The sequence below is a fragment of the Dendrobates tinctorius genome, unplaced genomic scaffold, assembly GCF_039654945.1.
Source record: "Dendrobates tinctorius isolate UK_male_01 unplaced genomic scaffold, ASM3965494v1 ptg000003l, whole genome shotgun sequence".
Lineage (NCBI taxonomy): Eukaryota > Metazoa > Chordata > Amphibia > Anura > Dendrobatidae > Dendrobates > Dendrobates tinctorius.
Window position 1 is genome coordinate 59,434,410 of NW_027361671.1, and position 21,672 is coordinate 59,456,081.

Below are 21,672 nucleotides of genomic sequence, written 5' to 3' on the forward strand. Positions count from 1 at the left end.
CGAAACGCCTTTTTGGTGTACAGAGGATTTCATTTTTGGGATTTATTTTGTCTCCGTCAACTAATGAAATGGACCCGGCCAAGGTACAGGCCATTTATCATTGGGTTCAGCCCACTTCTTTGAAGGCCCTTCAGAAGTTTTTGGGTTCTTCTAATTTTTATCGGAAATTTATAGCTAATTTTTCTGGTATTGCCAAACCATTGACTGATTTGGCTAAGAAGGGGGCTGATGTGCTGAATTGGTCTCCGGAGGCTGTTTTTTCTTTTCAGGAGCTGAAGCGAAGGTTCACTTCTACTCCGGTTTTGCAGCAACCTGTTGTCTCACTCCCGTTTCAGGTAGAAGTGGACGCTTCTGAGATTGGTGCAGGAGCTGTTTTGTCCCCAAAAGATCCTGTAACATCTAAAATGAATCCCTGTGCTTTCTTTTCCCGAAAGTTCTCCCCATCTGAACGTAACTATGATGTGGGGAATCGGGAACTGTTAGCCATGAAATGGGCATTTGAGGAGTGGAGACATTGGTTGGAGGGAGCTAAACATCAAGTCGTGGTCCTTACTGACCACAAGAATTTGATTTACCTGGAGTCGGCCAAACGCTTGAATCCTAGACAGGCTAGGTGGGCCTTGGTTTTCACACATTTTGATTTTGTGGTCTCTTTTCTTCTGGGCACTAAGAATGTCAAGGCAGACGCCCTCTCTAGGAGTTTCTTTGCTGATTCGCCTATTGTGACCAAGCCTGCTACCATCTTAGGTGAGGGGGTAGTTCTTTCTGCCATCTCGCCCGATTTGAGACGTGTTCTGGAAGAGCTTAAGGAGGACAAACCTGAGCGTTGTCCCATAGGAAAATTGTATGTTCCTGACCAGTGGAGGAAGAGAGTGATGTCTGAGGTTCATTGCTCCGCATTGGCTGGTCATCCAGGTATTTTTGGTACTAAAGATTTGGTGAGTCGGTCTTTTTGGTGGCCCGCCTTGTCTCGTGATGTCAGGAATTTTGTACAGTCCTGTGGGATTTGCTCCTGGTCTAAATCTTGTTCTCGCTCTAGTGGGTTGTTGATGCCTTTGCCGGTGCCCAGGAGGCCATGGACCCATATTTCAATGGATTTTATCTCTGATATGCCTGTCTCTCAGAGAATGACTGTTATTTGGGTGATTTGTGATAGATTCTCTAAGATGGTCCATCTTGTACCACTCCCTAAGTTGCCATGTGCCTCAGAGTTGGTGCCCTTGTTTTTGCAACAGGTGGTTCGCTTGCACGGGATTCCTGAGAACATTGTATCTGACAGAGGAGTTCAGTTTGTTTCTAGATTTTGAAGGACTTTCTGTTCCAAGCTGGGAATTCAGTTGTCCTTCTCCTCTGCATTTCACCCTCAGACCAATGGGCAGACGGAGAGAACAAACCAGACTTTGGAGTTGTATTTGAGATGTTTTATTTCTGCTGATCAGGATGATTGGGTTTCATTTTTGCCCTTGGCCGAATTTGCTTTAAATAATAGAGCTAGTTCTGCCACTTTGATGTCACCTTTTTTTTGTAACTTTGGGTTTCATCCTCGATTCTCTTCAGGGCAGGTGGAGTCTTCTGCCTGCCCAGGTGTTGACACTGTGGTGGAGAGAATGCACCAGATTTGGGACCAAGTGGTGGATAAGTTGTCTCTCTCCCAGGAAAAGGCCCAGCGGTTTTCCAACCGGCATAGGACCATTGGTCCCCGGTTTAAGGTGGGTGATATGGTTTGGTTGTCATCAAAGAATATCTCTATGAAGGTGGCTTCTCCAAAGTTTAAACCTAGATTTATTGGACCTTACAAGATTTTGGAGATTCTTAATCTGGTCTCTTTTCGATTGGCTCTTCCTGTTACATTCAAGATCCATAACGTGTTTCATAAATCTCTGTTAAAGAGGTTTGTTGAGCCAGTAGTTCCTGTGGTGGCACCTCCTGACCCTGTATTGGTTGAAGGTAATGTGGAATATGAGGTTGAGAAGATACTGGATTCTCGTCTAGCTAGATGGAGACTCCAGTATTTGGTTAAATGGAAGGGTTATGGCCAGGAGGATAATTCTTGGGTCCTTGCATCCGATTTTCATGCAGAAAGATTGGCTCATGCTTTTCATCTGGCCCATCCTGATCGCCCTGGTGGCGTGGATGAGGGTTCGGTGACCCCTCCTCAAGGGGGAGGTACTGTTGTGAGTTCATTCTCCCCTTCACCTTTGATGTCTGGTGAACACCCTCTGCTCGTGAAGAGAGGTAGTGAAATTGATTGGGATGGGATGAACCTGTCATCTGAACAGGCGGAGTGTGATTGGACATCTGGAATTTCTGAGTGGATATAAGGCAGCCGACGCCCTGCAGGGCTGCTGGTGATCCTTTCTGCTCTGAGCTCTTGCATCCAGCTTAGTTCCTGTCTACTAAAAGCTAAGTTTTTTCCCTGCTATTATTCCATGAGATTTTGTCTGGTTTCCTTAGTGTTTGTATTCAGCCAGTCCTGGTTGGGACAGGCTGAATTCCATTTTTGTCTCTGATCAGTTGATCTCTTTGCTCTGTTTTCAGAATATACCAGAGTGCTGATATAGTGGGAATAATGGGAATGTGGACAGAGCAGGCGACATTGCCGGACACACATCAGGGGATTAACTGACCCGACTGAACACCTGTAACACAGGAACAAGTGTGGATTGTGCAGACGCCACTTCGGAGCTGTAACTGGCAGGGTTGGAGGACAGGGGAAATACGAGAGACAGTGGAGCCACAGGCCTAATTGGAGCACGGTTAAAAATCAGTAGTGGTACGACTGTGTAGGCAGCAGGAGACTTTGCCATCCACACAGCAGGGGATCAGCTGACATTACTGAACCCCACTGAGACACGGGAGCAAGTATCTCTTTCCGTGTGGACGGCACTTCCGAACTACAACTGGCTGTGTTGAAGCCCAGGAAATAGGAGGGTGTAGGCAGAGGCCTACTGTATTTTGAATGAGGTTACAGCAGGAGAGACTGCCATCCACACAGCAGGGGATCAGCTGACATTACTGAACCCCACTGAGACACGGGAGCAAGTATCTCTTTCCGTGTGGACGGCACTTCCGAACTACAACTGGCTGTGTTGAAGCCCAGGAAATAGGAGGGTGTAGGCAGAGGCCTACTGTATTTTGAATGAGGTGACAGCAGGAGAGACTGCCATCCACACAGCAGGGGATCAGCTGACATTACTGAACCCCACTGAGACACGGGAGCAAGTATCTCTTTCCGTGTGGACGGCACTTCCGAACTACAACTGGCTGTGTTGAAGCCCAGGAAATAGGAGGGTGTAGGCAGAGGCCTACTGTATTTTGAATGAGGTTACAGCAGGAGAGACTGCCATCCACACAGCAGGGGATCAGCTGACATTACTGAACCCCACTGAGACACGGGAGCAAGTATCTCTTTCCGTGTGGACGGCACTTCCGAACTACAACTGGCTGTGTTGAAGCCCAGGAAATAGGAGGGTGTAGGCAGAGGCCTACTGTATTTTGAATGAGGTGACAGCAGGAGAGACTGCCATCCACACAGCAGGGGATCAGCTGACATTACTGAACCCCACTGAGACACGGGAGCAAGTATCTCTTTCCGTGTGGACGACACTTCCGAACTACAACTGGCTGTGTTGAAGCCCAGGAAATAGAAGGGTGTAGGCAGAGGCCTACTGTATTTTGAATGAGGTGACAGCAGGAGAGACTGCCATCCACACAGCAGGGGATCAGCTGACATTACTGAACCCCACTGAGACACGGGAGCAAGTATCTCTTTCCGTGTGGACGGCACTTCCGAACTACAACTGGCTGTGTTGAAGCCCAGGAAATAGGAGGGTGTAGGCAGAGGCCTACTGTATTTTGAATGAGGTGACAGCAGGAGAGACTGCCATCCACACAGCAGGGGATCAGCTGACATTACTGAACCCCACTGAGACACGGGAGCAAGTATCTCTTTCCGTGTGGACGGCACTTCCGAACTACAACTGGCTGTGTTGAAGCCCAGGAAATAGGAGGGTGTAGGCAGAGGCCTACTGTATTTTGAATGAGGTTACAGCAGGAGAGACTGCCATCCACACAGCAGGGGATCAGCTGACATTACTGAACCCCACTGAGACACGGGAGCAAGTATCTCTTTCCGTGTAGACGGCACTTCCGAACTACAACTGGCTGTGTTGAAGCCCAGGAAATAGGAGGGTGTAGGCAGAGGCCTACTGTATTTTGAATGAGGTGACAGCAGGAGAGACTGCCATCCACACAGCAGGGGATCAGCTGACATTACTGAACCCCACTGAGACACGGGAGCAAGTATCTCTTTCCGTGTGGACGGCACTTCCGAACTACAACTGGCTGTGTTGAAGCCCAGGAAATAGGAGGGTGTAGGCAGAGGCCTACTGTCTTTGTAATGCGGAGACAGCAGGAGAGACTGCCATCTCCACAGCAGGGGATCAGCTGGCAATGATGAACCCCACTAACACTTGAACGAATGTGTTTAGCTCTGTGGAGACGACACTTCTGAACACCAACTGACGCTGTTGGAGCCCAGGATTAGGCGAGGAGCAGGCTGTGGCCTACTGGATTTTGGCAGGTGAAGGCAGCAGGAGACTTGCCATCTCCACAGCAGGGGAACAGCTGGCAGTGCTGAACCCCACTAACACTCTAACGAATGTGTTTGGCTCTGTGGAGACGACACTTCTGAACACCAACTGACGCTGTTGGAGCCCAGGATTAGGCGAGGAGCAGGCTGTGGCCTACTGGATTTTGGCAGGTGAAGGCAGCAGGAGACTTGCCATCTCCACAGCAGGGGAACAGCTGGCAGTGCTGAACCCCACTAACACTCTAACGAATGTGTTTGGCTCTGTGGAGACGACACTTCTGAACACCAACTGACGCTGTTGGAGCCCAGGATTAGTCGAGGAGCAGGCTGTGGCCTACTGGATTTTGGCAGGTGAAGGCAGCAGGAGACTTGCCATCTCCACAGCAGGGGAACAGCTGGCAGTGCTGAACCCCACTAACACTCTAACGAATGTGTTTGGCTCTGTGGAGACGACACTTCTGAACACCAACTGACGCTGTTGGAGCCCAGGATTAGTCGAGGAGCAGGCTGTGGCCTACTGGATTTTGGCAGGTGAAGGCAGCAGGAGACTTGCCATCTCCACAGCAGGGGAACAGCTGGCAGTGCTGAACCCCACTAACACTCTAACGAATGTGTTTGGCTCTGTGGAGACGACACTTCTGAACACCAACTGACGCTGTTGGAGCCCAGGATTAGGCGAGGAGCAGGCTGTGGCCTACTGGATTTTGGCAGGTGAAGGCAGCAGGAGACTTGCCATCTCCACAGCAGGGGAACAGCTGGCAGTGCTGAACCCCACTAACACTCTAACGAATGTGTTTGGCTCTGTGGAGACGACACTTCTGAACACCAACTGACGCTGTTGGAGCCCAGGATTAGGCGAGGAGCAGGCTGGGGCCTACTGGATTTTGGCAGGTGAAGGCAGCAGGAGACTTGCCATCTCCACAGCAGGGGAACAGCTGGCAGTGCTGAACCCCACTAACACTCTAACGAATGTGTTTGGCTCTGTGGAGACGACACTTCTGAACACCAACTGACGCTGTTGGAGCCCAGGATTAGGCGAGGAGCAGGCTGGGGCCTACTGGATTTTGGCAGGTGAAGGCAGCAGGAGACTTGCCATCTCCACAGCAGGGGAACAGCTGGCAGTGCTGAACCCCACTAACACTCTAACGAATGTGTTTGGCTCTGTGGAGACGACACTTCTGAACACCAACTGACGCTGTTGGAGCCCAGGATTAGGCGAGGAGCAGGCTGTGGCCTACTGGATTTTGGCAGGTGAAGGCAGCAGGAGACTTGCCATCTCCACAGCAGGGGAACAGCTGGCAGTGCTGAACCCCACTAACACTCTAACGAATGTGTTTGGCTCTGTGGAGACGACACTTCTGAACACCAACTGACGCTGTTGGAGCCCAGGATTAGGCGAGGAGCAGGCTGTGGCCTACTGGATTTTGGCAGGTGAAGGCAGCAGGAGACTTGCCATCTCCACAGCAGGGGAACAGCTGGCAGTGCTGAACCCCACTAACACTCTAACGAATGTGTTTGGCTCTGTGGAGATGACACTTCTGAACACCAACTGACGCTGTTGGAGCCCAGGATTACGCATGCCGCATGCAGAGGCCAATGGGCAGCGGTTTTTATGGAGGTTGTGGACTACTACTGATTCTAACCATGCTCCACTTAGGCCTCTGGCTCCACTGTCTCTACTATTTACCCTGGCCTCCAACCCCGCCAGCTACATCTCTGAAGTGGCGTCAGCACAATCTACACTTGTTCCTGTGTTACTGGTTCTCAGTCCCGTCAGTTGATCCCCTGATGTTTGTCCGGCAAGTTCGCCAGCTCTGTCCTCATTCCCACTACTGGTTATGGGAATGTGGACAGAGCAGGAGACCTTGCCGGACACACATCAGGGGATAAACTGATGGGACTGAGCCACAGGAACACAGGAACAAGTGTAGATTGTGCTGACGCCACTTCAGAGATGTAGATGGCGGGGTTGGAGGTCAGGGGAAATAGTAGAGACAGTGGAGCCAGAGACCTAAGTTGGGCACGGTTAAAAATCAGTAGTGGTTTGAATGTTGATGGAGCTGGTGACTTTGCCGTCCACACAGCAGGGGATCAGCTGGCATTACTGAACCCCACTAACACAGGAGCTAGTGTGTTTCTCTGTGCAGACGACACATCTGAGCGACAACTGGCTGTGTTGAAGCAAAGGGATTATAGTTCAGGTGGTAGAAAAATGAACACACCAGCAGACCTGGATACAGTTGCCAACCACTAATTTAGTCTGTAAGAGGAATGGCAAAGTCTTTGGAGATCCAGGCCTTGTTCATTTTCAGAAAAGTCAGCCGGTCAACATTATCGGAAGATAGTCGCGTGCGACGGTCTGTTAGTACACCACCTGCGGCACTAAAGACACGTTCCGATAATACACTGGCAGCAGGGCAAGCCAGCACCTCCAATGCATACTGGCTAAGCTCTGGCCATGTATCCAGCTTAGAGACCCAAAACTTGAAGGGGGAAGAGCCATCTGGGAGTACAGCGACAGGGCAAGACATGTAGTCTGACACCATCTGACGGAAGCGTTGCCTCCTGCTGACTCGAGGCGTCGCTGATGGTGTAGACAATTGTGGTGGACACACAAAACTTTGCCACATTTGGGCCATAGTGGTCTTGCCTTGTGCTGCGGCGCTGCCTCTGCTCCCTCTTTGTGCAGAGTTTCCTCCACTGCCTCGACGCACAGAGCTGCTTTGTAAAGCACTAGCAACAATGCTGTCGGGTGGAATGGAAAACATTATGGACTGCACCAGTGACTCTTCGTACTCCCGCATTTTACGCTCCCGGTTCAACGTTGGTATGAGCCTTTGTACGCTGTCCCGGTAGCGAGGATCTAGGAGGGTGTACACCCAATAATCAGCCGAGACGAGAATGTGGGCGATGCGGCGGTCGTTTCTCAGGCACTGCAGCATGAAATCAACCATGTGCTGCAGACTCCCAACTGCCAAAGAACCGCTGTCCCCTGTTTGAGGCGTGACCTCGGCCTGCTCTGCATCACCCCACCCTCGCTGTACATACTGAGTAGAGGTTTGTGTACCTCCCTCCTCTGGAGAGATGTCTTCCTCCTCCATCGACTCCTCCTCATCCTCCTCACAAAGTGTCCCCTGCCTAGGCCTTTGTGAGGAAACACGTAGCGCAGACTGTCCAGAAGCAGATGGCATTTGGGACTCCTCATCCTCCACCTCTTCTGAAACCTCATCCCTTAGTACTTGCAGTGTTTGTTGAAGCAGGCAGATAAGGGGGACAGTCATGCTGACTAGTGCATCATCTGCACTCGCCATCCGCGTGGATTCATCGAAGGCACGCAAAACGAGGCAGATGTCCTTCATAGAGGCCCACTCAATGGTGCTGAAGTGTGAACGGCGCACAGTGCGACTTGTTTGCGCCTGATGCAGCTGGTACTCCATGACTGCTGCCTGCTGCTCACACAACCGCTCCAACATATGTAATGTTGAATTCCACCGGGTGGGTAGGTCACATATGATGCGATGTTCCGGAAGGCCAAATCGTCGCTGCAGAGCAGCGAGGCGCGATCTTGCCGTGCTGGAACGTCGCAAGTGAGCGCACTCTATGCGGACCTTGTGCAACAGTGCAGCAAGATCCGGATAGTCCCTCAGAAAGCTCTGCACGACCAAGTTAAGAACATGTGCCAGACATGGGATGTGTGTGAGGTTGCCTAGGCCAAGAGCTGCCACCAGATTTCGGCCATTGTCACACACTACCAAGCCCGGCTGGAGATTCGCTGGCCCAAACCACACATCGCTCTCCAGCTTGATAGCATTCCAGAGCTCCTGCACTGTGTGGCTTCGATTCCCCAAAGAAATTAATTTGAGTACAGCCTGTTGACGTTTGGCCACGGCTGTGCTCATATCGGTCGTAACAGGCTCCTGCTCTGCTGTTTCTGAGGAACTTGAGTAGGAGGAGGAGTCTATGTGTACAGACTGGAGTCCTGCAATCCGTGGCGTTGGAAGAACACGTACAGCGCCACTCTCCAGATCCGTACCCGGCTCCACAACATTGACCCAGTGGGCAGTGAGGGAAAGGTATCGTCCCTGTCCATGGTTACTGGTCCACGCATCGGTGGTCAGGTGGACCTTGCTACTAACGGCGTTTAGTAGCGCATGTTTTATTTTGCCCTCAACATGTTTCTGCAGGGCAGGGACGGCTCGCCTGCTGAAATAAAAGCGGCTGGGCACGTTGTATTGGGGGACTGCCAATGCCATTAAGTCCCGGAAGGTGTCAGTGTCCACCAGCCTGAATGACAGCATTTCAACTGCCAGAAGTTTGGCAATGCCAGCATTCAGAGACTGTGCTCGGGGATGGTTTGCCGAGTAAGGGTGCCTTTTATCCCATGCCTGTGCTACCGATGGCTGTGATGGATGGGAACGTGCTGCTATGGGTGTAATCTGACAGGGTCTCCGGACAACAGTGGCAGAGGTTCTTCCTTGGCGATCCTGTGAGGAAGCCGAACCAGCAGTGTGTGAGCTGGAGGAAGAGGGCCCAACACGAACTGAAGAGGTGGTAGGTGGTGCTGTACGTTGGCCTACGTCTTCAGGGTGTCTCTGCAACTCCAACTCGTGCTTGGTGCGCACATGTTTCCACATATTTGTGGTATTGAGGTTGCTGACATTTCTCCCTCTTTTGACTCTCTGATGACACAGCTTGCATTTGACAAAGCAAATGTCATCTGCAACTGTGTCAAAAAAGGACCACGCACTGCAACTCTTGTGAGCGCCCGGTTTGCCTTTGGAAGGAGGAATGCTCCTAACGGGTGCCGAAGTGGAGGGTACAGGCAACCAAGTCTTCCTCCTCCCTCTGCCTCCTGTTTTGGCCGGTAGGGGAATCTCTTCCTCCGAGCTGCTCCCACCACCTTCCTGTTGCTCACGCCATGATGGGTCAAGGACCTCATCATCTTCCCTCCCCTCTTCAAACAGCTGCTTCTCCGGGGTTGTCTCGCCAGCACCGTACGCACCAGAAAGTGGCAACTGAGTCTCGTCATCATCTGATGCGTACTGAGGTGTGCTGACCATAGGCACTGGCCCACTCACCTCTTCAGATTCAGAGGGACAAAGAAGTTGCGCATCACTGCATACTCCCTCTTCTTCACATTCAGGAATGCTGCTTGGCTGGCCCCCTCTTTCCAAGCCAACAGATTCCGAGAACAGAAGTAGAGACTGTGATGGCTCCTGTCCATGTCTCTCTGACTGCCTGGGCACTTTGGCAGGTGGTGAAGAGACAGATGGTTGCTCTTCGGTGCTCTGACCCTGAGAGGATGCGGAAGTAATTGAAGTCGATGCATTAGCTGCCATCCATTCGACAACGGCTTCAATTTGTTCCTCCCGCAGCAGTGGGGTACGTTGAGGTCCTACAAAGCTGCGCATAAAGGACTGTTGCCTGCTAAAACTGGGGGATGCTGATCCACTGGTGCCCGCAGCAGGCCCAGAATCCCCACGTCCTCTACCTGTAGAATCCCCACGTCCTCTCCCTGCAGAATCCCCACGTCCTCTCCCTGCTGAAACTCCACGCCCACGCCCACGCGCCTTACTCCCTGCCTTCTTCATCTTGCAAGACTGCTTAAGATAGGCAAAAAAGTACAAAGGGGGGCCTTAGTGTGCTTATTCCTGAACAGCTGGTTACAGGTACAAGAAACACTAATTTTATGAAGTGTGTGTGTGTGGACTAGACTTTAATAGGAGCTGATGTGGCCTACACAAGTTCAAAATGTAGTGTTTGGTGAACTTTTTTTGTGGTTTCTTTGTTGGAAACAAACTCAAAGTATGTGAACAAAGAATTGAAACTGATAGTATCACCAACTTTTTGGAGCTATTACAATGCAGGCAGGTAACCTACAATGCAAAAGATGAGGCTCCAAAAAAATTGGGTAATACTAATCTGGCTGCGCCGGCAGGGCACAAGCCAGAAAAAAAGGCTCCTCTATCTACTCCTATATAGTGTTTGCAACCAACCAATGTTGATGGATACGGATGGATGCACACTAATAGGAGAAGAAAAAATGAGCTGCACTCAAAGACAAATATGTGTGAGGCAGTGACGCACGTTGAGCGTCCTACAACCAGACGTAGCTGCAGGACACTCTACTCAGCGTGAGCTGCACTCACACACAGTCAGAGGCCTCTCAGACAGCCGTCAACAGTGCAGCTAAGTGGGCACTGGCACTGACAGGCTGCAGAAAGGCTCCGCTGTGTACTCCTATATAGTGTTTGCAACCACCGTAGATGGAGACGGATGGATGTACACTAATAGAAGAAAAAATGAGCTGCACTCAAATAAAAATATGTGTGAGGCACTGACGCACGCTGAGCGTCCTACAGCCAGACGTAGCTGCAGGACACACTACTCAGCGTGAGCTGCACTCACACACAGTCAGAGACCTCTCAGACAGCCGTGAACAGTGCAGCAAAGTGGACACTAGCACTGAAAGGCTGCAGAAAGGCTCCGCTGTCTACTACTAGTGTTTGCAACCAACGTATATGGATACGGATGGAAGCACACTAGATTGAAATTATGTAAAAAATGCAGCTCAAAAAATAAAAGATGTATGAGGCAGCAGTGATCACACTGGGTGGCCTACAGCCTGACGTGGCTGCAGGACCCACTCCACAGCGTGAGCTGCACTCACACAGCCCTTGCAGACAGCTGTGAACACTGCTGCTAGGGCAAAGAAGGCTACAGTGGTGGTTTATGTAGCCTGGGTAAAGCACTAGATGTTTGGTGGAATCGCTATTTCTAACTGTCCCTCACAGTCTTCTACAGCAGCCTGTCCCTAACTGAATTCACAGCAGAGTGACCAGAAATGGCGGCTGCGGTGGCTTTTATAGTGCATCATGACATCATTTCGGCAGCCAATCACAGCCATGCCAATAGTTAACATGCCTACATGCCTAACAGGATGTGCCCACACTTCGGAGGATTCCCATTGGCTTAATCAAAGCAAGCAGGCTCATAGCATGATGGGAACTTCCTATTCCGATTCCGATTCCGGAATCCGATATGACAAAAGTATCGGAACTAAGTATCGGAATTCCGATACCGCTAATATCGGCCGATACCCGATACTTGCGGTATCGGAATGCTCAACACTACTACCAACCTCTCCGGTTTTCTGGACATAGCTTGTATTTTTGTTTTCTCCTCCTCCGGTGACTCATTCATAACACCCTTCCTTTGGATGCAAGAAATGTGGCGACACTGCGGCCTGGTGTCCAAGGCAAGCAGCAGAGTCAGGTTAATCATGGGTTTCTCGGTGGTGGCGGCCATCTTCCTGAGGCCGCGCGTGCGCAGATTGAGTACTCTGCTTCTCGGGGCTGTAGGAAAATGGCCGCAGGAGACCACGTGTGTGCAGATGGAGATCACGGTGACCATTTTCCTGAAGCCAAGTGAAGCTGAGATCTCAATCTGCGCACACTGAGGAGCGCGGCACGAAGCAAGAAATATGACAACATTGCATGAAGATGGGAGGCGCCAGACCTGGGACCTGCGACACCCATCGGACCGGACCGCCCTGGGTGAGTATAATGAAACTTGTTTTTCTTCTCTTTCAGGCCAGACCAGACGCTTATCTACAGCATTATAGAATGCTGTAAATAAGCTCCGAAAAGCAGTGGCCGTTGTCTTATCGGCAAAACGAGTTGACAGGTTCCCATTAACAGGTATTTTCATTTATTCAATTGTCTGCCCACTCACCTTTCAGGTGCTGCTATATATACTTTTTCCCTGCTGCTATATCACATTGGTAATAGTCTCATTTGGATGTCCAGCCATACTGAAATCATTTATGCCAGTTAGTCCAGCTACGGTTTATGTCTCTGCTAATTATGCTTTTCACCCTGCATTTAACTTCTGTTTCTTGTTTAGGAAGTAGGAGGCATACTCCCTACCAGTACGTACCTTACCTTTTCACTTTGTATTTCCTGGTTTGTTTTAATTTACTCTGGAATCTCTTTCTATCTCAGCACTCCTTTCTTTCTGTAGGTAACCTGTACTTTGTTCTGCTCTCTGGTTCCTTAAGAAGAACATGAAGTGCTTTACAGTGTTTCAGGTACCATAGGTCCAATCTGCTATCATTTTGTTGTTAGGGCTATTCCAGCCCATGTAGGAACCACTAAGGACTGTGGGATCAAAATCTCTAGTATGTGCAGGAACCAGCTGGTTTAGTTGCAGTTTTTTAGTGTTTAACCCATTTTCAAGCAACAGTGATGATAAAAAGATGAAAGTCAGGGCACTCATTACTGCTTAGCTGACCAAGGCCCTGATGAGGTGTGATACCACTGAATGGCCACAGGACACTATTTGTTTATGTTCCAATGTTTTGGCATGAATTAATGGAATGAAGAAAAGCAGTGGTGTGCACCCTTACTTTCATATCTGCCTCTGCACAATTAATGTCTTTGGATCTGCTAAAACTCATAGTTCAGATGTGGTAGTATTTGTAAAAGAACTAGAACAAAGATAATATTCATGGGTGTGACTAAGTTGGGAGGGCAAAGAGAGTGCCTTTTACTATAACGTAGATGTTAATTTTGCTGTTTGCTATTATGTAAGAAATGCCTAAATTTAGGCATAGAATGCCTGTATTCATGAAACCTATAATAATTGAGTACATGCTCATGCTCTATATAGGTGGGTTCCACGACAGCTTCTCTCCACCCGCTGACAGTAGCTGACAAGTGAGTTACTGTCAGCGGGCGGGGAGAAGGCATTTGGGACCCATCTGTATGACTAGTGCATGCATCGGCTTAGTATACAGTGGCTACTAAAAGTAACACCTCAATGTTTCAGTGACTGCCAGAGATATAATTTGACAGTACTTTCTTAATCCCACAGATTCCTAATATCACAGGCCAGGAAGGTCCTGAGGACCACCTGCTGTGATCTTTGGAGCAAACAGCTCTCTGCTGCCTACTATTATCTGGACAATTACACGATTGGACGACGATCAACGGAGAAGACCAAAGACTGTTCGCAGCACTAGGCCGATTATCAGAAAACTAAGCTTGAGCCTATGGTACATACATATCTGAATTCCAAAACATGGAATATGTGTATATACTGTAACTCCGTATGGTCGCCACTAAATCCACGATAGCCCCAGACTGCTCGCCGCCGCCACCACCAAGCCGTCTCAGTCGATTGGACATCGTTACGTTAGCTTATGACTTCCAGGTGTAGTTTACAAAACAGAAGGAACAGAACTATTAAATTTTACATTTAATTCAAAGGAAGGCAGTGTTTATGAAAAATATACAAATGATTTTACAAGGGGGACAAAACAATACAGCATATACAGGTACAAAAATTAAAAGGGATTAAAAGGAGAACTTACTACACCGATCTCAGAGATGATTCAGTTTAGCTGAAGGACAGCGCTTTGATTTGTCTGTCAATAAACGGGGTCCCTGCCTACATGATATCTCTCTGCATGAACCCCAATCATAATTGAGCTTGATCTTTTATCAGACCTTGAGTACCATCCACGCACGACCCTGTGATGACCTCACATGGGCCCTTGGGTCAGGTTGTGGGCTGGTCTCAGCTTTCTTGATTTTTGGAAATCCCAACTTATGCAATATCTCTTCATAGGCAGCCCCAAAATCTAAGAAGAATCATTGTCAGAAGCTCCCTGTCCTCTCCAACAGCTGCAGGAACCTTTCCTTGCAACCAGAAAAAAATATAAAACCTGTCCATTTACATTGACCACGGACAAGATAAAGATCCCCAATTCACATCAGGACTACAAGATCCCAGGTACTTTCAGCTGCATCACATCTAATGTGTTGTACTTAATTATTTGTACTAAATGTCCAACTTCGGGTCTGTATGTAGGGGGAGACAGGGCAAAAGCTTAGAACAAGGATAAATTCTCATCATCACACAATAAGAGAAAAAAGAATGGATCTACCTGTGGCAAAATATTTTTGTATGCCTGATCACAACACCATGGATATGAAATTACTGGTATTAAAAAGTAACTTCACATCTCAGAGAGAGAGAAGAGTCTGGGAGTACAAGCTCATGATGACCTTTGACACGCTCAATGATGGAATGAATGTGTCGCATGGATTTATGTTGTGAGTTCATTTTCCCCTTCACCATTGAGGTCTGATGAACAGAATGATGATGACTGGGTGACTGGAATTGCTGACTGGATAAAAGGCAGCCGACACCCTTCTGCCTTGCGGGTGATTTCTCTGAGGGATTCTAGGAGACCAGTCTGATTCCTGCTCCTCAAAAGCTAAGTTTTCTGCTCTGCTTTTTGCATTTGTGTTTTGGTTTTGTTTTGCCTTGTGTTTTCTGGATTTCTGCCATTCCCTGCTGGGGTGAGCTGAATTCCTTTTTGCTCTGTCTTCAGAAAATACCTGAGTACTGATATAGTCTTTTTGAAGCCTAGCGTCTTCAGGGCTTTTTTCCCTATCAGTCTGTTGGCTCTTATTTTGATAGGGTTTTTGGGGGATTGCAGACAGCAGCTTTTCTATCCTGTCCTATTTAGCTAGCTTGGGCCCCATCATTTGTTCAGCCTATCTTTCTATCCGTGTGAGTGTTTTTTCATCTTACTTCACCGTCATTAGATGTTGGGGGCTGCCTATTGCTTTGGGGTCTGCTCTCGGGCAGTTTAGATTTCCCTTTCTGTCTTTAGGCTATTTAGTTCTCCAGCTGTGATCAAGGGGTCTAGGGCACCATAGGAACCCCCCACGGCTACTGCTAGTTGTTGTTGATAGGTTCAGGGGTCTGCAATCCGATAGCTGCCAACTTCTCTGGTTTTCTGGACTTAGCTAGTATTTCTGTTTTTGCCTCTTACGGTGACTCATTCATAACAGATTTATGTCTTTTTACATCAATTAAGGAATTTGCTCCTAAGACCTTGTGGAGGCATCACAACACATTAGGAGACCCCAATCAGAGGACAATAAAACATCCAGACTCCTTATCTATGAACTGGTGCAATATTTATGTTTTTCCCTCTACCATAATGATAGTTCTGCTTCACATCACTTGTCTTATCTATTGCATTTTTTCTGTCCTGTGTTGTGCATAAATATGTAAAAAAAAAAAAAAAGGGAGAAAGAGACTAGGCTAATGATGGTATGCACATCCCAGTAGACAATAAAAAACCTTTATTTCATATTGGATACAATAAGCTAAAGACATTTAAAATACAAACAAAGAACCAATGACCCAGACACCCCCAAAAAACAGGTAATATCAACCTAAGATGTGGCCCATATTGGACTATTCATAGCCACCCGGCACATATCATGCAATTCTATATTACAAGACAGCCATGTACATTGCAGGCAAAGATAAGGCAGAAAGACAGACTTGATGTCAAGCATATAATAAATGTAAGAAAATTTGTAAATCCTAACTGCCTTAAAGCATGTGGAACTAACCACAGAATGAAATTGCCTAGTGTAAAAGACACCCAAGAATGGTTATAACATGGCTGAAATTGCAAAGTTGCAGTGGATGCATAATGAGCAAATTAGAACCATCAGATACAGGTCAGAGCAGCAAGAGTACCAAAGGGGTTAAAGAAAGGGGGTGGTAGGCAGGCCCTACGCATATCGCCGCTGCGACTAGCGGCTTCGTCAGGGGAAGTGAGTCCAATATTGAAAAGAGTAGGTTTAAATACCTGTACCAATGATCAGAGAGCTGGAGCGATGCACAGCAAAGACACCTGGAACTCGTGGACGCACCAGCGTTACAGCTGTATCACTGGAAGTAATAATCAGACATCCTAACAGCACATGCGCACTGTATGACACTGGTCAGAAAGTTTATCATGGTGGCCATAGTAATGGCCTCACGTGCGCATATCATGCCACAGACTGCAAACAAGGCTGCCTCCAAACACAAAAATATGGACAGACGCAGAAGTTTATTTGTAGTGGTCTAGGTAACGGCCATGGGAAAAAAAAAGTTTATATAAATGTAGGAGGCTGGAATCACGGCTATGCTGTCACCATCGCAATAGCGCATGCGCGCTACCTATTAATGGCCCAAAGATAGTATCAGCCACGCTTACACTGGTCAGAGATTTTACTGTGGCGGTAATAATGGCGGCCGTGCGTGCGCACAAAGTGCCACAGGTGGCAATCCATGACCCAAAGGTAGTGACAGCCGTGCATACACTGGTCAGAGCGTTTTGCTGTAGCGGTCATAGCAACAGCCTCACAAAAAGTCACAAGCGGCCAGCAGGGCTGCCCCCAGAGCAAAAATCCAGAAATGCGCAGAAATCTGTGCATGATGGCCCAAGTGATCGCCATAATAACGGCCTCATGTGCGCATGAAAAAATAATAAAACACCAGGGTCGCAGCTATATCATCAAGATGGTAATCAGTCATCATGCACATTATGCATAGATAACCGAGGAGTTTGTTGAAGGAGGTATAATAATAGCCATGCATGCATACAAAGCGCCACCAGTCAAGCCAAATTCAACAGAAATCTGCAGCTGTGTGCAAAGAGTCTAACAGCGGCCACATTCTCAGCCACGCATGCACATATGAAGTCTCATAAAATGAAACACAATTATATGGTCACTCATAACCAAAAATTGCTTGGCGGTGACCAAAGTCACAGCAGAAAATGAACATAAAGTGGCACATGCAGACAATAAGGCTGCCCTCAACATATGAATGTCACACATGTATTTTATATCCCCAAAAAAATAATAATAATATGGATATAAAATTATGACAAAGTGCATTTGTGCACCCATACTCACTAATATGCATAATGATCATCACTCATGAAGTGCTTAATGGATAATATATGAAAGGGCAGAGTTTGTGTGCGCGCTGTTACCAGCAGTAAGCAAGGTAATAGATATGAACAATGAAAGAACCCTTTTATTTTTTCATTTTTCATGATGTGAGCAAATGCCAAAAGAAATATAGTAAGATGAATGAATCCAAAAGAAAAAATGATAATAAATAAACCCACAATCTCAAAAGGGGGGCAGCAAGTCCTACTAAGATATCCCTGTAATGCATAGGTTACCAACCATTCCTAATACCCCTATAATCCTGTTATATTATAAGGAAAGATATATCAAGATGCAAAAAAAATAAATAAATAAATTAAAAAAAAACATCAGATGATGGGTGAATAACCTGGAAGGGAACAGCCGGTGAAAGATTAGTATTCAAGAAAATTGTTAAGCTAATGAATCGGATAATTTAACCATATATATATATGTCCAGGGTGGAAAGTCCATAAAATGCTAGAATTAATCCGGCCAAAACCAACTATTCCATATTTGATGTCCATAGGATGTTGAAATTCATCAGGAACCGAACCAATTCCAAATCATGTGGTGGGGAAATATAGGCATATCAGAGAACCAAATGATGCTCTATCTGTCGATTGAAGATGTCCTTGACATGGGCTTGAGAGGTAGCTGGCCCCATTCGACAGAGATATGTCAGGCAAACAGAAGGCCACTCTGCAATAGATGTCATAGGTACATCATCAAATGCGGTCTGTACCACCTACAGAAGGAAAAAAGGGGGGCACAGTATGAATGGAGGAGAAACACCACATGAAGTGCAAACAAAACAAGATATTCATCCTAGGAAGCCAGTGAAGAGTAACTCTTCATTAAGCCCCGCTGGTGCCACCGAATTCAGGGTGTAAATCCACCGGGATTCCATACGTAGTAACAATTTGTGGGAACTACCCCCCTAGTGCCTAGAAAGACTTTCTGTAGCCCAATGATCCTTAAGTTCTTGGGAGATCCTCCATGAGTCTCCAAAAAATGGGCAGCTATTGGTGTCAATGTTTTACCTTTCTCTTGGTCAGCTGCCGCCAGGTGTATAGTGGACAAATGTTTCTGAGCCCTCTTACGAAGCTCTTGTGAAGTTTGTCCAACATAAACTTTGTTACAGTGGCAAACAATGGTATAAATCACCCCCTTGTTTTGCAATTCACATATGTCCTTAGTGGATGTTTCTTAGAGGTTATCGGGTCCACGAAAATATCCCTTGTGGGAGACATGAAGGAACAAATATTGCAGTCCCCACAGGGGAACGAACCCTTAAGGCCTCTTTCACACTTCAGTTTTTTGCATCAGTCAAAATCTGCCAAAAGGACGGATGGCGGATCCGTTTTAGAACTGATGACAACGGATGCCACCTGTCCGTTTTTTTGACGGATCCGACAAATGAAGAATTTTAAAGGAATCGCAGCCTGGAAAAGGAGAGAGAGAGAGAGAGAGAGAGAGAGAGAAAATATTTTTTGTCCGGTACCCAGAAAGAATTTCGGGTTAAATCAGTGTCTAGAGGATCCGCCAGAGAAAAAAACGTTGCAAGCTCCGTTTTGAAATCTTTGAGGATGGTGACGGACAGCAACTTTTGGCGGATCTGCAAAAGAAACGGATGCAACGGACGGCAATCCGTCACAATCCGCCAATAATGGAAGTCAATGGGGAAAAAAACGGATCCTCAAAAGAAAATTGAGGATCCGTTTTTTTCAAAACCTGGCGGATTGTGACTGATTGTAAAAAACTGAAGTGTGAAAGAGGCCTAAGTCTAATACCCCTATCAAGCCTAATAGTGGGCCTAACGAAGTGACTCTGAGTCAGTATGTCACATAAATTGGGGGCCCTTCTTGATGTAAGAAGTGGCCTTTCCGAGGTCACAGCAGCAGTCTGAGAATCAGTCCTCAAAATAAGCCAATGTTTGGACAAGATAGATCTTACCTGATGCCAGCTGCTTTTTAAATCAGTGACAAATCTGATCTGTGGATTCTGATTACCCCTCTTTGTGAAGAGAAGTGATACCTGGTCCTGTCCCTTTACCCATTGAAATGCTTTAGATATAATTCTTTGAGGATAACCCCTCTGCCGAAATCTGTCGATAAGTTGACGAGCCTAGAACAAAAAGTCTTGGTCACGATTGCAGTTACGTCTTATGCATAAGAATTGACCAACGGGTACACCCACCTTAGTATATGTTGGGTGAAAACTATTGAACTCCAATAAGGAGTTAGTTGCCGTTGATTTACGAAAAAGGTTGGTAACCAAATGTTGGCCATCGACTTCAATTGTCAAATCTAGAAATGTAACAGAGGTGTTAGAAATGTTAGAGTTGACATTGAAAGAGGTGTTAGAGTTGACATTGAAACTGCTCAAGAATCGTTTGCAGCCTTCCTCCGTACCTCTCCAGATAAAGAAAAGGTCGTCGATGTAGCGATGCCAATGACAGACCTGGGATTGAAAAATCTCCAATGGGTAAACGGTGTTCTCCTCCCACCAGCCTAAAAAGATATTAGCATAGGCCGGCGCACATTTGGCCCCCATTGCCACTCCCGATGTTTGTAAATAAAATGTCCTATCAAAGAGAAAAAAATTGCAATGGAGGACAAATCTGAGGAGTTCAAGAAGAAATGCATTATGTCGATAGTCCATTGGACCGACCTTGTTCAAGAAGAATGTAACCGCCTCGATGCCATTGTCATGACCAATGTTGGAGTAGAGTGACTCCACATCACATGCTACCATACAGAATTCCATAGGTAAAGAAATATGACGGCAAATGTCAATAAAATGGGCAGAGTCCCTGACAAATGCGGGCAAGGAAAGCACAAAAGGCGGTAGAAAAAAATTCAAGTATTTGCCAGCTTTTTCGCATAGACTCCCTATGCTGGAGATGATCGGCGGACCTGGGGGCTTTTTGTCGTCTGTGTGTACTTTTGGCAACATATAAAATGTTGCCGTAACCAGGTTGTCCACCCACAAGTACCGCTTCTCACTGTCAGTGATGATACCATAGCTGTGGGCTTTGCAAAGCAGTCCCTGAAATTTAGAGAGGAATACATGTGTGGGATCAGAAGGCAGCTTTTGATAAAAACGAGAGTTGTTCCGTTGTCTACTAGCCTCCTCCAAGTACATTTGTATGGGCCATAAGATGACATTTCCCCCCTTGTCAGCTTCCTTAATAATTATCTCCTTGTTGTTCTTAAGATCTATCAAAGCACGTTTTTCTAGTGGTGTCAAATTAGGCATGGTACCCACCTGAGGGGACATTGAAGAAATGTCACGTTTGACCAATTCAAAGAAAATTTTGATGGCGGGAACCAAAGAGAAAGAGGGAGCCCTGGAAGACTTATTCTTATACGGAAATTTTGTCCTATTAGTCACAGACTCATTTTCCTCGAGCAATTCCTATAAATCTTGAAAGGCCTGATGTTCATCAAAAGGAATGGACTGTATCAGGTCTGGTTTCTTAAACATGACCTGAATGGTAAGGTTCCTGCAAAAAATATATAAATCTTTGATTAAAGAAAATTTGTCAATTTTATGAGTGGGAACGAAGATCAGCCCCTTTGTAATACAGATAATTCTGCAGGTGATAAAGTATACTCAGATAGATTAATCACCTGTAAATCATTAGATGACATCCTAGAGTCAGACTCTAAATGAGCCAATACAGTCTCTGCATTTATTTGCGTCTTGTCTGGTACGTATGCCAATAAGGCTCAGAGGCCTGACCCCTGTGACAGCTCGGCTTTCTTTTGGCGATTCTTATTTCCTCTTCCGCGTCTGGTCCGCAGTCTATTTCGCTTCCGGTTGAGGATAAAAAATCACTGGAACTAGCCTCCCTAAGGGAAGGTTCGGTTCCAGGAGGTGGGGAATTATTCCTACTTGGTCTATGTACACGACCATTGCCCTTATGTTTCCACCTATAGACCGTCTGTTGCTCATAATCAGTTTTGTCCCTTTGAAATTTACTGCATTTCCGTGACGTCACCTCAGCCTCATATTTATCAAGAGATTCTTTCAATTTGGCCTTGAATGTATTGACCTGAGTGGCCTCAAATTTGCTAAGTTTAGTTTCTAAATCTTTTATCTGTGTTTTGGTGGAAGTAAAGCGGGACCTGTCATGGTCTAAAAGCATATTAATCAGTAGTGCACCCCTCCTTTTGCATTTCTTGTGCATAAATATGTGACTCTTCAGATTTTGTATTAGTCAATGCCTGTTCAAGAGACCTGAGTAGTCTCGAAAGCTTGCAATGTGTTACCATCTTTTCA

General features: G+C 47.0%; 1 long non-coding RNA gene across 1 annotated transcript; it reads right to left on the minus strand.

The window, feature by feature from the left end:
* Positions 1-15,971: 15,971 nt before the first annotated feature.
* Positions 15,972-20,800, minus strand: LOC141090031 (uncharacterized). The gene is made up of 4 exons (XR_012232383.1): positions 20,656-20,800; positions 19,585-19,694; positions 19,342-19,512; positions 15,972-18,133 (listed from the first exon to the last, which is right to left on the minus strand). It is a non-coding gene; the product is annotated as an uncharacterized lncRNA (long non-coding RNA).
* Between the last annotated feature and the right edge of the window lie 872 nt (positions 20,801-21,672).